Raw genomic sequence first — 8,219 nt, forward strand, 5'->3', positions numbered from 1 at the left:
ATCTGAGGAAAAATATCTTAGAAACTTAACATATCTAGTGAATGATGGCTGAAATTTCATGGCTTAAAACCTCACTGAATGGGCTACACAAATTCATGAACTTCAGCCACATCTACACTTCATGCATTATTGCATGCAACTTTTCTTAAATTGTTTGGAATCATTACCCTCATTTCTCTTCTGAATACATTTTTAACATTTTTTCTTTTGAAAGCCCTTGCATGCATGAGATAATCTGGAAATTTTCAAGAGCTTTTGTTATTCCTTTGATTTATTAGAATTATTGCTAAAATCAAGAACATAAATCATATAAAATACTTCCAGAGGTTAACAAATCCCAGCTAAATTCATGGATGATCCTTATGGGGAATAATAACCCCTCACCAGATTTCATCAATTTTTGTTACTGTTTAATATGATTTCTAATTTTCTTTTGTTTAGGACATGATAAATTACAAAACCACTTTAGAGGATGTGAAAATTGTATCTAACAATTTTATCATACCTTACCTATGATGGGTAACTCTAGAAAATAATTTCAAGATTTTTCATCATGTCTTACTATTTTTCCCAATTTTTGGTATTTATAATGGTCTAAAAATGGGAAAAATAGTTCTGATTATCCAAAATTCATGAAAATTTACCAGGATATCATATTATACAGTAGGAGGTTACATAAACATTTTGAGGATTTTTCTCTACTATAAACTATTTTACTCTTATTTTCTAAAGTTAATTGCATTAAAATGCACTTAAATACACATAAATACCCAAAACCAGTTTGTACATTATGAAAACCACTTTTGATATTTTTCCCAGGATATTTATACTGTAAATGATGTTACAAAAATTTATGGGGATTTATTTGAACTGTTTAATATTATTTCTTTAATTAATGACTATTTAAAGGAATAAAACAAGGAAAAATAGAAATACCCACTGAAAAATATCTTTTATATTTTTCCTAGTCTAGTTATGTATAATAACAGTTTAATAAAAAGTTTGGGTAATTTTGGAAACTGTTTTCTATTTATTTCAATTTTTATTGGAATAAATGCTCAAAAATTATAAAATATAATTAAACAGCTTGGAATTCAATTTTTATATTTTTCCCAGCTTAGTATTGACTAATAACAGTTAAATAAAAATTTTGAGAATTTTTATCACTCGAATGCTATTTTTCGTGAATTTATGTTGTTATAGAGACTTAAAAAAATTTGGAAAATTAATATTCCAAAGTTGTAATTAATCACACGACTTGTAAAATTTCAATATTCCAGAAAAAGTGTAACCAATTGATATAAAATACAATACTAAAACATAAATTGGCATTCCCCTATATGTAGAGTTTAGTATATTAGCATTAGATATCGACATGGAAACTCACTAGTGTGTGTGTTTGATGTCCTAGGATCCCGGTAGTAAGACGTTGGTGCATCCCGAAGTACCGCTTGTGCCTACACGAAACATCGTGAGTATTCACGCACTCCCTTATTTTTGGTTTTATGTTTTGGGGTGGAAAAGCATGTCTAGAAAAACTATTGTTTGAATGATGTATTTAAATTGTTTATTATCAAACTTGATTGCTATTGTATTGCTATGTATCTTTATGTATGTTTATGCAACACGGAACATGAGAACTTATCGTACTAAGGCCCTTCCCTTATCTCTAACCATTAACTCTTTGAGCCAACGGTCATTATGGATAGCGCTATTAGGAATTGACAACTCCTCACTCGCCCGAATCGTTGGAGTGCATGATACCATATTCATCTATGGAACGATAAGCATAGATCTCGATAGAGCTTCACTCATAGGTTTGGTTGAGACTCATTGTTTGCTGATACACATACAAACTCGTTTCTCATTATAGCAATAAACTTGTATTCATTAATAGCAATCAAATTGTTTATCATTGAAGCAATGTACTTTTATTTACGAAAAGCATTATTGTACCCTAGATTTTATAAACTTGTGAACTCACCAACTATTTTCATAGTTGACGCTCGTTTTACATGCTTTTTCAGGAAATAATTAGTAAGTGGATGTAAAGATGAGCAAACCATATCGATAAAGGTTGCAGTTATCATCTTCCGGAGGTAACCATATCGCATTTTCCTTGTGAATCTCTTATATTGGTTGAGTTTTAGGGTTTTTGGTGAGATAATAAGTTGGAAAGATGACCTATGGGCTATATCTGAGGTTGTAACTTCAGATCTGGACCCTCCTTGGATTCTAGAAGAATAAAGTTTCAACATTGGTCATGAGTAACATCCCTCTTGAGCATAAAGTTCCATTAAGAAATTAAAATAGTCATTTAGAGCCTTTATAGCCATGCATGCACGTAAAGATTGCAACTTTACGTGATAAGCATGCCCTAGAAGCTTGGATCTATGATTTGGAGCCGTTACATGGCTCAAAACAAGTCTGTATGGAAAATGGATTGAATGGACTTGACGAGTCGCAAGGTTGACTAGGGGAGTCGCATGAAGATGGTTGTGAACTCGATGAGTTGGATGAACAATACGGCGACTCCGATGAAGATTACCATAAGACTCGACGAGTTGAAGAACAACTCGGCGAGTCGAATGAATTTTCCCTAGAATATGTATGCGTGTGTATCCGTTGATTTCCAAGGAGGGAACTCGACGGGTGGCCTTAATTTTTGAACGAGAATCGAAGGAACTCGACGAGTCACCCCGATGACTCGGCGAGTTGGATTGTACTTCAAGGAACTCGACTAGTTGTGGTCAACATGGACTGTTGACCTTGATTGAGGACTTTGACTTTGATCAGGGGTTGACTAGTGGGTTATGGAGTACCTTATAAGGTTAAGGACTTACGAGTATATTATACTATGATAATAGGTGGCGGAGCCGATGTCAAATGATCCGTGAGTTGGAGTTTACCTTCCGAGTTACATCTGCGAGGTGATTTATCCTCACTGTATCGATAGGGTCTACGGCACCAACGTCGGTCCTTTAATTGCTATTGTTATGGTATGCTACATGTGGTTATTATCTGTTAGATCAGAATCAGGGTAGACAATATATTATGCTTTTATGATCCGTAGGGATTGGTATGTTAGTGACGTGCTAGGTCGGTACACTAGTTACAAGAGAATTCTATGATCGAAGATCAGTGAGATACATATGTTTGATGTTTGTATATGCCAGTATCTGATAGTTATGTGCACATGGTTATTTGCTTGTTGGTTAGGTTGAGGCGGTCCTGCTTTGTGTTGAAGCTCAGCATACCCTATGAGCTGTCCCGGGAGACTATAGGCCCACGTGGCGGACCAATCATGCTGAAGGCTCGGGTTAGATCCAGATAGACTATAGGCCCTGTAGGGCGGTCCAGTTAGGCCGATGGCCCAGTATGCATGTTGATTGATTGATTATTACTGATATGGTATTGTCATTGTGGTATTGGTATTTTGGGGGTAGCTCACTAAGCCCTCAGGCTTACAGTTTTTAGTTTATTGTTTCAGGTACTTCAAGCGACCATGGCAAGGCGAAGGCGTGACCGTACCGCTCCTCATCCTTATGTTATGATTTTGGGACACTCTAATAGATATTGATTTGAAAACATTTTTGTAAACAAACGTTGTTTGATTTTATTTATGATTGAAAAATTTTAAATTTGGCGTAAAATTTATGGATGTTACAAGTTGGTATGAGAGCCTTGGTTTGAGTTAATTGGAGGAACACTCATGTGAATCCAGTCTCAAATCAAGGAGATTTTCGGAAAGCAAGTTTTAAAATAGTTTTCGAAATAAAGGATGGAGGATGCAGAGGCTACGATCATCCGGAGCCTGTAAGTAAACCCCAAAATACCATGCAGTTATTTCATATTCTAATATGTTAGAACAGCATGTTAGTGCTAGGCTAGCGATCTTTAGGAATCGCATGATAGATTTTCCTGATTGCATGATGCATATTAGCCTAGGGTTTCTTGTACGTGAAATTGACATCCTAACTGTAGGACTTTAGTTTATGCATCACGGTTGTGCATAATAAAGACCTTATAGCCTGAGAATGTTTATTCGGCCTTCGGGTGGGATTGGATATTCGAAAGTCTATTGGGTCCATCGATATGTGCAGCTAGCATGCAATGGCATTGTAGGGGATGATGGAAGTTTCATGGATGTGTAAGTCATGATAAGTGGTGAGACTAGATGCGAGATATTTGGTATTCCCCTACAAATGAGGGTTTAGTGCATTTCCTATGTTGATGATATTGTTAGGGCATTATGGTGATACTTGATACAAATATGGGTAGGTGTGGAAGGTAGTATGGGCCCGTACTACTGAAAGCACAGGACCCATACGCGTAGCAAGGAAATCATAACCCCTAGGGTTTTTGGGTTTTGGTCTCCCGATATTATGTTATTTATCTGATGACTTATATATATATATATATATATATATATATATTTCATTATGGTAGTGACGAGACGTGTTGCTTCTGGATCTGGATCGGGGTCGGGGTCGGGAGATGGAGGGTTGGAGGTGCTGGTAGAACCTGAGCTCGTGGTACAGATAGGGACCGAGGAGTTGGATGACGGGATCTGGGAGATTATGCACGACGAGATTGCTACTGCGTTCCGAGTGCAGATGCCAGAGATGTTTGGGTCGATTAAGACCGCGATGGTTTAGTACTTTGATGAGAGATATGCAGCTCTAGGAGAGACAGTTGCCGCTGCAGCCACTTCGGTTGTAACTGTGGTAGGGGTTGGAGGAGGAACCAGCAGGGCTTTCCAGTACCGGGACTTCAATAATATGAAGCCCCCAACGTTTGATGGTATACAAGATGCGATTAGGGCTATTAGGTGGTTATCTGATATGGAGGGATGTTTCTTCACGTGCTGATGTCCTGCTGACCAGAAGGTCAGGTGTGCCCTGAACCTACTGAGGCTTGGGGCAAAGGACTGGTGGAGGCTGACGACTGGGTCGTATACTGATGAGCAGAAGAGGCTTGCACAGGAGTTTTTGACATTGAGACAGGATGGGGAGTCTGTGATGGAGATTACCTGTATGTTCACGGAGAGGGCTATGTTTTGCTCGGAGTTTGCTTCAGAGCAGTCTTAGATGAATCGTTATCTAAGTATGCTTAAGACTGATATTCGATAGTTTGTGATACCCTCCTAGATCTTCAGGAAGCCGCGAGGCGGCGTGAGTTGGAGATAGAGTTGCAGCTGAAGGAGCAGCGTAAGGCACCGATACAATCTCAGTCGGCACCTAAGCAGTCTAAGACCGCTGATACACGGTCTGGGGGTCATCGGAGCCGCACTTGTGGAAAGTGTGGCAAGGTTCATTCGGGGGTTTGGTGAGCAGGAGGTGGGTACCACAAATATGGCAGGGAGGGGCACTATGTCAGGGACTGTCGTCAGTCCACCCCTCCAGCAAATATGAGGATTTCTAACCATTATCATCAAGTTGGTCATGTGAAGACCAACTATCCGCAGCTCGCTGCCAAGCTGGCGCAGGGTTCCGCGCCCGCTACTGTGAGGAATGGAGATGGGAGGCCAGTCAAGGTGGAGCCTTAGAAGACTCAGGGTCACGCCTTCCAGCTTACGGCCAAGGAGGCCAAGGCAGCACTGGATGTGGTTGTTGGTACATTTCTATTCTTTGTCTCAGTTATTGTATTTGTGTTATGCTTATTGATTACGCCTATGATTAGGTATGTTTTAGTGAATTCTTTGCCCGCTTTAGTATTATTTGACTCGAGGGCGAGTCGGTCGTTTGTATCTCAGACCTTCTCTAGAGGGTTCAGTGTGCCGACAGATGATCTTAAGTGTCCGTTGCCATTTTCAATCGCCAACACGCACGGAGTTTACGCTTCATCGATCTATCGGGGATGCGATTTGGAGATTTTCGGGGTGTCCTTCATGATAGATTTGATTCCTATCCCCATGGGGAAGTGTACGTGATTGTAGGCATGGATTGGCTGAGCTGTTTTGGCACCATGATCGATTATGAAGGACAGCGGGTGGTGGTTCAAACCCCAAGTGGGGGAGAACTTGTAGTTTATGGTAAGGGAACCAAGTTGGAATCAGGGTTTTGTTCGGTAGCCAGGGCTCAGCAGTATATTCAGCACGAGTGTGCCGGTTATTTAGCGTACGTGGTAGATACGCAAGTTAGGGAGCAGCCCTCAGTTCCAGAGGTTCCCGTGATCATAGAGTTTGCTGACGTGTTTCCGGAGGAATTACCCGGAGTGCCTCCGGAGAGGCAGGTTAAGTTCAGGATTGATCTATTGTCGGGTGTGCCCCAATCGCTAAGGCGACGTACCGACTGGCACCGTCAGAGATGCAGGAGTTGTCATCTCAGTTGCAGGAAGTGTTGGGTAAGCCGTTTATTTTTCCGAGTAGTTCACCCTAGGGAGCACCGATCCTTTTCGTCAGGAAGAAGGACGGTTCACATAGGATGTGCATTAACTATAGGGAGCTGAACAAGTTAACGATGAAGAACCGTTACCTGCTCCCGAGGATAGATGATCTTTTCGATCAGCTGCAGGGTGCATCTTGGTTTTGCAAGATTGATTTGAGATCAGGATATCACCAGGTCAGGGTGAGGGAGGAGGATGTAGAAAAGACCGTGTTGCGGACTCGTTATGGTCATTACGAGTTCGTGGTGATGCCATTTAGGCTCACCAACGCGCCAGCGGTGTTCATGGATCTGATGAACCGAGTCTGCAAACCGATGCTCGATCGCTCGGTCATTGTGTTCATAGATGATATTTTGGTGTATTCCAAGACTCGAGAGCAGCATGAGGCGCTTCTTAGGGAGCTACTGGAGGTTCTGAGGCGAGAACGGTTGTATGCTAAGTTCTCGAAATGCGATTTTTGGTTATGAGAGGTCCAGTTCCTCGGACATCTCATTAACCAGGAGGGGATTTTGGTCGATCCGACTAAGGTGGAGGCGGTTATGCAGTGGGAGACTCGGAAATCCCCCTCAGACTTCAGGAGTTTCTTGGGTTTAGCAGGGTATTATCGGAGATTCATTCGTGATTTCTCCAAGATTGTCGTACCCCTCACTCGTTTAATGAGGAAGGGGGTAGATTTCTGGTGGGTCCTTGAGCAGGAGAGGACATTTGAGACCCTTCGGTGATGTTTATGCGAGGCGCCGGTGTTGACACTCCCTGAGGGAGTTGAGAATTTTGTGGTATTTTGTGATGCGTCCATTAGAGGCTTGGGGGAAATCCTCATGCAGAGGGGACGAGTGATAGCCTACGCATCGCGGAAGCTGAAGCCGCATGAGACGAGATACCCTACGCATGATATTGAGTTGGGAGTGGTGGTTTTCGCTCTCAAGATTTGGAGGCACTATCTGTACGGGGTCCGTTGTACTATATACTGTTGGATTAGTGTCTAAGCCAGTAACCATATTTGGTAAATACTTGACCCGATTGTGCATGGTCCTTTTGGGTTGCCTTCACCAAAGCAACTTGACTGGAGAAATAATAGAGAAAGAGGTTATTATGATTTATTAATATGTTATAAGAATAATATATTAAAGGAGAAATCATATTTGTTTAATTAATATTGGTCAATAATTAATTAAGAATTAATTTTGTGATCAAATGTAATTAATTAAACTAAAGGGGCTGAATTGTAATTATGTGATAGTTACAAAATAGGGTAAGGATTATCCTAAGGATAGGTTGGATGAATTTGAGGTGATAAGGCCTTAGAATTCATCCATGATAAGGATTCAAGGTTTATCTTATGGTTTGCTTGGTGGGCAAGCAACTAGATAAGGATAAGGACTGAAACCCTATCTCTACACCTATATAAACACCCCTTTGGCTCATGAATTCGTACATACCTTCCCAAGGCTTCCTAGGGACGAATTTTTATAGCTCTCCTCTCTCTTTATATCTTCTCCAATTGCTCTTGGTGTTTGTGAGCCATTAGAGGCACTACACTTGTGACTCTAAGCTTTCTAAAGTCATTACAAGAAGGAATTGTGATTGTTATTGCTACACAACAATCAAGGTAATATCTTAAAGCCATCATCATGTTAATGTCGATTATCATATGCTAGAATTAGGGTTTATAGTCTTGGATAAATTGCATGTACAATAGAGAAACCGAGATCCAAGCATTAGGGTTTGTATGAGCAAATAGGATGTTCTTATGATCACAAGAGTTTGAGACATATAATGGATCAGCTGAACCTGAACATGAGGCAGCGCAGGTGGCTGGATGTGGTCAAGGA

Source organism: Lactuca saligna, chromosome 4 (assembly GCF_052625555.1).
Source record: "Lactuca saligna cultivar CGN05327 chromosome 4, ASM5262555v1, whole genome shotgun sequence".
Classification (NCBI taxonomy): domain Eukaryota; kingdom Viridiplantae; phylum Streptophyta; class Magnoliopsida; order Asterales; family Asteraceae; genus Lactuca; species Lactuca saligna.